Raw genomic sequence first — 9,312 nt, forward strand, 5'->3', positions numbered from 1 at the left:
TACTACGTAGCAGCTCCGTGCCAAAGTTATAAAAGCAACGAGCGTCTCGGCCACGCCCTGCGGCGAGTGGGAGTTGGATTTGCATGTGAGTGTAGGAGGTCAGCGGTAGTTCAGCATTAGCATATAGCATTAGCATATCCTAGTCTTAGCATCTTTTAGTGTTATAAATACTTATTTGTGTTAGATTTGGCTGTTGGATATTGTAGTTTAGTTAGTGTTTGGCTGTTAGTGTAATTGGGAAAGTATTTCGGGTTTAGTGCTCCATATCGTCTTAGTATTGGTGAGTAGGTGTAGTGTAGTATGCTTGCGGTGACTCTGTGGGCATTTTACCCGCGATTCTGCACGTCTCCGTTTGAAGAGGGAGGCTGCCCACCGTGGCTCTTCCACAATTTAGATGCAGCCCACCGACTCTGCTCCCCCACCATGGCGGGCTCCAGTCTGAGGTGAGTAAGCTAAATAAACGTTTTAACATCTTCTAAAGACAATTCCCTACCTAAATGCAAAGTCTGAGAGACGTGGTTCACTTCCTTTAGCTAGTCAGTCGGCAATTCTGCAAGTGTCTCTAACTGACGCAGCACTTGACAGACAGCATTACAGCGTGAAATCCAGCTTGTGAACAGGTTCTGTGAGGAATTCTGTTCAGGAGGTCGCATTTCAGGCTCTCCACATCATATGTGACTGACTTTTACGTTATAATGATCACACACTAGGAATGTTATAAAGCGCCTATATGGGACAGTTTCTTTTGTATATTATCTGACTTTATAAACTCCCAACAACAATGTGCTTATATATTTTTTTCAGGCTAAATCTACCCAAGACACTGGCTGTCAGACTGATTTAGCTGCAAGAATGCACTTGTCCAGGCTGATGTGAAGCTTTACCGGCGTAGCAAAGGTGAATTATTTTTAATAATCTTCTATGTAAACATTTTATTATTACCTTCTAGTTTTAATTTGTTTTACAGATTATTGTTACACGTGATTTTATGCTCTTTTAAACATTTATAAATGTGCTGCTTCTTTGTTTTTACATAGCCAGCCAGAATGGAGTTCACAGCCGCAGTGTGTCTGGTGACCCACGGGGACCATGATGAAAATTCATCTTCCAGAAGGTCCCAGAGCAGCGGCCACACCCCCTGAAAAGACCAAGATGTGAGGTGTCTGCTGTTGATTCCAGCTTCCACCTCAGTGACAGTGCAAGCTCAGTGAACTGTTCAAGGTAAAAAAAATTAAAACATTTCAGAATTTTTAAGATATTAACAATTAAATAAGTATGTGATTACATCATGACGGAGGCTACTGATTCTGCCCCCGTGACACTTGGTGGTGACGTGTGAGCTGATTCACCTGGAAAACAACTTTTACATCAAATATTTTGTTTTTGCTATCAAAAGTAAATTAACTAATAACCTGCATTATTGCAGGACACTCAGCAAAATATGGACTCTACACCATGAGGCAGGCACACGTTAATAACTCTATAAGAGCACATAAGGTGAGCAACACCACATATTGTACACTGTCCTGAATTTGTTTTCTTTCTGCATCTCATTAGCCTGGCTGATCACCTGATAACTCCTGTCATCTGGTTATGACAGCATGAGGATGTCCTCACACACCTGTCATCTGGTTATGACAGCATGAGGATATCCTCACACACCTGTAACCTATCAGCTCATCTGGCAGAATAGAGAGAGAAGAGACAACACCACATCTCCTGTTCTTGGAAAGCCTTCAGCCATCCTTCGATGACTGAGAACCTCCATCAGCTCTGTCTCCTGTCTGCCTACTATTATAATAAATATTGTGTTTGACAAGTTTTTTGTGCTGCCAAATATCTCATATAGATTCCAGTTTTGATATTTTAATGGATATTTATAAATTACATTAATTGAATTATCACAATGCATGTTTAACTTGCTCTATTGTGATGAATTAAACTAGCACCTCACTGTTAAAAGCTCGTTTTAATTTCAAGCATGTTTAAGTATTTATGGACATGAACAAAAACAGGAAATATATAATTATAAAATGAGATTTATTTAATTAATATAACAAATAAGGGGGAAAGAGTCATTGAAAGGCACATTCTTCTGGAAGTTCCTGATCCTGACGACACCAGCAGAGGAGACCACCTGCAGACACCAGAGACCAGCTGCAGACACCAGAGGACCTAGAACCAAGAGAGCAGCTGTTATCAGTAAATAAATAAACCAGGGCAGTTTTAGTGAGCTGAACACATTACAGAATAATTTTCTCATGGGGCATTTTCATAACTTTATGCAGCAGAATGTAACTTGAGCCCAGAGCTACCGGAGAGCTGCTATCCAGCATGTTTCAGTGGATTTTCCTGCTTTAACAGGTTAGATTAACTGTTAAGCAGCTCAGCTATTTGTTGCTGATTAAAACCAGGTGTGCTGAAGCAGATAAACCTCTAAAACATGCTGAATACTAGCTCTGGGGGCCGTGGAGACAAACCCTGCAGCTAATCCAATGCTATGGCTAACGGCTACTTACGTTCAGAGGTGGTTCTGTTGGGTCGGTTCTGGGAGTTACTGGCAATTCACAAGCTCACAACAATAAGGCTCAGATCCGCTTGTCTCCTCCAAATAGACTTGGTCCCTTTCTTCTCGAGTGTCTGGGTAAGGAGGGGGAGAAACATCCTCCACTTCTAATAACTGCATAGAGTGAAGGGAGCTAGCATCTTCTAGTTAGCCGTCGTCTTCGTCACTGCCGCGGCTCCGCCCTCAAGGTCCTCCAGGCAACGCCTACTAATGTTGCATTTTTTAAAATTGATACGTGGGTGGAGAAGGACTCCGAGGCTCAATTGACCCGCTCTTTAAATAATATAATCCTTTTTAAATAAACGTGCTGTAATTGGCCAGCCGCAATATTGGCCAGGGCTGTGAGTGTCACGATCTGCCCCTGCCCGCCTGACTGTTCCTCTCCTGCCATGATTACCCTTATTGTTCTCACCTGTTCTTCGTTAACCTGCCCATGTTTCCCTAATTAGCCCTCTGTATTTATACCACCTGTTTTGCCCCTGTCCTTTGTCAGTTCATTGTTGTTGTTTGTTGGTGTTCCTGTTCATCCCATCCCATCCATTTTACTTTTACTGAAGCCTGCATTTTTACCTCCTGCTCAGCTCATCCACACATGGTCCGCCATCTCCACCTCCTACACCGTGACAGTGAGATTCAAACTGAGCATTGCTAGATGTTAATTTAGCTTCTGCGTCTATATTCTTCTAACCTGCTTCTGTAAGAAAAAGTGAATGATTCCTTAGCTGGCTGTAATGGCAGTTTCCCATCTGGGCCAGCATGGATCGGGCAGGGTGGTGTCGGTCCGGCACCTGCACTGGTAAAGTTTGTTCACACACACTTCTCAGAAACATAGAAATCTCCGAGTGTGTGGGCGGGACAATGGACATGTGGAGAAGTCTGTGGTGTCTCCCTTAAACGTGTGTGTGTGTGTGTGTGTGTGTGTGTGTGTGTGTGTGTGTGCGTGTGCGTGTGCGCGTGTGCGTGTGCGTGTGTGCGTGCGTGTGTGTGTGCGTGTGCGTGTGTGCTCCTCACAGCAGTGAGACGTAAACGTCCCCTCTGTCTCACTGCTGTGAGGAGCACACACACACACAAACACACACACATGTCCACCACCTACCCAGATTAACTGGAAGGTCCGAAAGTTTACAAAATAATCACAAATTTTCCAAAAATAAAAATTACTTACACATTGATCAGAACTTGCAGAAACGTCTGCTTTCAGTTCAGAGAACAATTACCCATTCATTTTTGAGACCATCAAGACGTTTCTGATAATAGTGCAACTGGTGTTTGTATTGTTTTCAGACAGTAAAGATGTTGGCCCTGGGACTCTGCTATTGGATGTGAAGCTAAAACCAATTTAAGATCAAGATATTAAGGTGTGACTAAACAACACAGACAGACAAAGTTAATAAGCCAAAACCTCATCACAGTATTGAGTGTTTTATACTACTCATTCTAACAGCTCCAGACTACCTATTCTAGTCCCCTCCTACACAAACATTTAGAAACACTAAAATAAAAAACTAAAATAACTTTCCTGTTACCAGGTGGCTCTGACTGATTTATCATATTCTTGCTTTTCAGATGCTGTTGGCAGGAAAACTACTTCCTGGTTTATGCTTTATGTTGATGAGTCCAGCATGTGTTTGTTTTCCAGGTCTGAGGCCAAGTCAGTAGACTGCTTTACACGACTATTACATCACAGTGTAATGGTTACTTTGTTGTATAATCTTTACTTAATAACTTGTGAAACCTATTTCTAGAGAAACTTCCATGTTTTAGGCTTTAATTATAAACACACCTGTACTTGTGGAACACTTGGATTCATATTTACAGATAAGGGCAAGTATAATGGGAAAATTGCTCCCACAAATATAAAATAAATGCAAATTATTATATAATTTGAAACATACATCATGTTGTCACGAGAAAAATACACTGTCAGCCAAAAATATTCAGGTCAGCAACAGGATGTGCTCCAAGAATGAGGTCAGCTGACTACCTGAATATCCTGAATGACCAGGGTATTCCATATTCCCTGATGGCACGGGCATTTTCCAAGATGACAATGTCAGGATTCTTCAAGCTCAGATAGTGAAAGAGTGGTTCAGGGAGCATGAGACATTATTTTCACACATGGATTGGCCACCACAGAGTCCAGACCTTAACCCCATTGAGAATCTTTGGCATGTGCTGGAGAAGGCTTGTGCAGCGGTCAGACTCTACCATCAAGATCTTGGTGAAACATGAATGCAACACTGGAAGGAAATAAAACTGGTGATGTTGCAGAAGCAGGGGCGGCATTAGGCCCGGCTACTTGGGCTGAAGCCCCGGATGTTTTATGAAAAGCCCCGGATCTAAATTGCGGAGGTAACATGCAGTACCAAAGTCCAACAGAGAGGGAGCAGCTGGCAGTAGTTTGTATACAGCCTGCCTGAGCCTCCACCACTGAAGAAGAAGCCCTTCAGCAGCTGGCTTCTTCTACACTCCCTGCCTGAAACGCATGAGTGAAGATGGACATAAGGACATTTTTTAGACCAAAAGTACAACGACAGAACCCCAGCTTTGATGAGACTGGTGTTGACTCAGGTTTGTGAGTCTTATTCGAAAATATTTGTTGTGCTGCTGGCTTGCCTAAAGTTAGCTTATCAGGTAAAGTTGTTGGAGAAAGAAAGGGAATATTTACTATCATCTCACACTAAACACTAACAGGAACAATACTCTTCCCTGAAAATGCTTAATATGTAGCTTCAGATTAAAAATTATGTGGTACAATATATATGATGTTGACTAGTGCGTGTCACGTGTGTGTGTGTGTGTGTCTGTGTGTGTGTGTGTGTGTGTGTGTGTGTGTGTGCGCGCATGTGTGTGTGTTAAGCCCCAGATCTTCTTCAGTCCTAAATCCGCCCCTGTGCAGAAGCCTATAGAAACAACGCCACAGTGAATGTGTGCCATAATCAAATGTAAAGGTGGTTCAACCATCGACATATAAATATTGGACAATGGGTTTCCATAGGCTCCAATAACACGTTTTTGAAGAAAAATGGGAGGTGGCCACCACCGCCATTTTGACCGTGTCACAGGTTCCGTCAAGCCCAGACAATTCCTCAAAAGGGAAGAGAGGTGGAGCTGAGGGTGGGGCTGCAAGGCTGGGATCAACTGACGACACCCGGTCGAACTAGCTACAAGGTAACCTGAAGCTAACCCAAAGCTAACACGGAAGTGGGAGCTAAGCTAATGGAGGTAGCAACCTAGCTACAACCGGAGTTACCTGTGCACAACACCAGAGCTTCTGAGTCAGAGATACGCCAGGCTGACCGCTGGGTAAAACCGGGTGGAACACAGAGGTCTCCGAGACCTCCACAAGCCGGCAGCCGCGCAGCAGACAAGCGCTGCTGCGATCTGAGATGCGCAGAGCTGCCGCTGGAGAGAACCGGGTGAAAAGGTTTCAATCCCAGAGCTCCACAAGCCGGCAGCCCGCGCAGCAGTCAGAAGCCTCAATAAGACAGAGATGCGCCGAGCTGCGGGGAGGGGAGAACGGGTGGAAAACATCGGTCTCCCGAGAGCTCCACAAGCCGATAGTCGGAGCCCAGCTCCACCAACATGTTATATTTCAACCCATTTTCTAAAATGCAGCGTTATGTTAAATGCACTGGGTTTTACCCTATTACATTTAAATTTCATGGTTAAACAGTACATGTTAAATTCTAAGCTCAGCTCGGCAGTGACCTAAAATACATAAATATAATTTTACTTACCGAAAAAAATGAAGTGGAGACTCCTTGGACACTCTATTAGTGCAATTAATGCCACAGCTTGTCATTTTGTCCAACAATTGCACAAATAATATCCAAAAAAGAATACACAAACACAGAGACTCAAAATCCCGGAGCAGTTTCCAAGCCAGACCGAGGCTCTACTGAGGCCTTTCCCCGGAGCTAGCTCTGCGGTCACATGGGTCTGATGCTCATTAATTATACAGAATTTTAAGCTTTTAATACACTTAAACAGAAGAGTGAGAAAAAAATTCACCCCCCTCAGAGTTGTCATGAGTGTAAACTAGATAATTTAAACCAAAAACATGTTTTGGTACCAGGCTGTAAGCATGCTTATTTCTGCTGTGAAATTGGTATTTTTAACATGAGAGTCAATGAGGATTTGCTCGCTTCTGACACCTGCCCCCAGCGGATGAGGGTGGAACTGCAATTTATTTCAATTCTGCGTTATCTTCAATTTTTCACCCGCATTGTGGGGGCTTGGGTTCAGCGTATTGGAGTGTGACCTTTTTTTTTTGTTGCAATTTTTTTGGGCCATGCAGTGTATGATGCAACTAGTTGGAGTTTTCATTGTAACATATTTTGTAGCAATTGTTGTTTTTCTTATAGTTAGGTAGATCATTGGTTTTCATACAAGTATCACCAACAGCGGTAGCAGTGGTTTTGTATGAGATAAAACATCTTCAAATCATCCAGAGAAAAAGTCCTGTTGCCTCATCATTACTCAGAAGAATCATGAGCTGGTAAGTGATGTAAATATTAAAATAAAAAACAGCCAACATTAAAGCTGCTAGCATTGTCGTTCGGCCCTCGCAGCTCCGGTTTATGAGAATTCTGATCTCAGTTTCAAATATGAAAAAAAATTCACTAAGAAGCAAAAGAATGTTCACAGAAACCTGTATGGAAACTCTTTAAAATAACAAAAGGTAATATTTCCAACAGTGACAGCAACATGAACCCCTCTGATTCTCATTATTGACTGAAAGACATACCAAATCTGCTTCAAGTCTTCTGTTTGTGTAGACAGACCCAGACCACAGAGACCACCATTCTAACTGAATAAATCCTTTATTAGAGCAAAGGTAAATGTTGCCACCAGATCGTACACAGACCCGCCAAAAGAATCTGGATGCTTAGGCTGAAGAAAAACAAGCGTTGATGTTTGGTTCTAGCTCAAGCTTTAAATCCCGAGTGATTAATATCATTTTTTTTGTGCAGGTGTTTATTAAAAGTCCTCACCTTGCTGCTGAATGCTCAGACATGATTTTTCCTATTTGTTTAGTTGTAACTGGTTTATTGATGCTTACAAACACTGTGCTTGTGACTGTCAGTCCCAGTCCCATGTGACTTTAGTTCTACAGACACGCCTCAGCCGTTATAACTGACATGTTGTGGCTTGACTAGACTCCTGATCCATGTCTGTGTCTTCATTATGCACCAGACTGGCTGAACTCTGAGAATTTGTAGGAGAGGAGAGAGGAGTTACATGACTTGAGGAAGTAAGGACTCAAATTTTGCTGATGCAAGAGAAAATCCAATTTGCTAAATTGGTTGTCCTTAATTATAGAGCCGCTAGATGTAAGTCCATCCAGGGGAGCAAGGACAGCAAGGAGAAAAGCAGTGGGGGAGTGAGGTGAACTGGTTTAGGTTCCAAGTCAGTTTGGCATGGGAATGATTCTGGAAGGCATTAGAGAAAACAACTAGAACTGATCCATGAAAAGACTGAGAGAAACTCAGAGGGGAAACTCAAAACAATCTAATTAGAAGTTAACTAAGAAACAAGGAAGCACATCAAGAATACCTTATGGCGCATGGTCATCATGAAGATGTAAAAGATCTGGAAAAGAGCAAAGTTTACCCATAAGACATGTGAGCAGGGCTGTAAGGAGATTCAAGTGCAATCAATCAATCAATCAATCAATCAATCAATCAATCAATCAATCAATCAATCAATCAATCAATCAATCAATCAATCAATCAATCAATCAATCATCAATCAATCAATCAATCAATCAATCAACCAATCAATCAATCAATCAATCAATCAATTGTTGGAGTAGAGGGCAAAAATCCCAGACTCAGAGAATCTGATGAAAAAAGTCATACTCTTTTTATCACCATACCATATTTTAGCACTTGTAAAGAAATCTAAAAGATAAGTTCATGATTTACAAGTCAATTTAAAATTATTAACATCTTATCCGGTTGTGATTTATTTTATACTTGGCTGTTTCATTGATGCTCCTCTGCTTAAGGAGGCTGTGTTTATACATTATTGTCATGTTCTGCATCCTGCGTCCCCCTCATGTGTCTCCTTGTGTTCTCCAGCCCTCTCTAGGTTCCCCTCATGTGTCTCCTTGTGGTCTCCAGCCCACTCCAGGTTTTCCCCTTAGGTGTTCTCATTAGGTTTCTGTGCCCCTTTAGGTCTCCAGCTCCCTCCAGGTTTCCCTCAGGTTCCCCCTTAGTGATTTCAGATTTAGTTATCCCATCCCTGTTAGTGTTTTTCTTCTGGTGTCTAGTTTTCAGGTTTAGGAGTTCACTTATCTTTAGTTCTCTGTAGATTAATTTTACCTAGTCAGTTTTCCCCACTTAGTTAATTAGTCTCACCTGATCCCTTCTGATCTCACTCCCAACACACCTGTCACCTACTCCTTATTGTTTCCCTCTGTGTATATAACCCTGTCTGTGTCTCAATGTGTTGTAGGTTCATTGTTTGTGTCTCGTTTCCCTTTCCTGGTTTCTTGATCTCTAGGTATTTGGATGTCTCTAGGTTTTGCTCTTCAAAGGAGCTCTTCGTCTCTTGGTCTCTAGGTTTGCGCATTAGGATTTTTGGATTTAGGTTTTTGGCTACCTGCCCTTTTGGAATTACCTTTTGGGTAATTATTCCTTATAAAGGTTTTTCTACGTTTTTCTACTACTCCTGCCTTGTGTCATCCTGGTTCTGTATCTTGGGTCCTAACCTTCTCCTGGCTTACATTGTGACATTTA

The 9,312-nt window shown here is 42.2% G+C and overlaps 1 long non-coding RNA gene across 2 annotated transcripts; it reads left to right on the forward strand.

The window, feature by feature from the left end:
• The first annotated feature begins 1,104 nt into the window (after window positions 1–1,104).
• Window positions 1,105–1,702, forward strand: LOC139062468 (uncharacterized). Of its 2 annotated transcripts, none has more exons than XR_011516012.1 (3): window positions 1,105–1,221; window positions 1,427–1,497; window positions 1,601–1,702. It is a non-coding gene; the product is annotated as an uncharacterized lncRNA (long non-coding RNA). The 2 variants fall into 2 exon arrangements; XR_011516011.1 differs by having other exon boundaries at window positions 1,427–1,460; window positions 1,558–1,695.
• The last annotated feature ends 7,610 nt before the right edge of the window (window positions 1,703–9,312 follow it).

Source organism: Nothobranchius furzeri, chromosome 13, assembly GCF_043380555.1.
Source record: "Nothobranchius furzeri strain GRZ-AD chromosome 13, NfurGRZ-RIMD1, whole genome shotgun sequence".
NCBI classification, from domain to species: domain Eukaryota; kingdom Metazoa; phylum Chordata; class Actinopteri; order Cyprinodontiformes; family Nothobranchiidae; genus Nothobranchius; species Nothobranchius furzeri.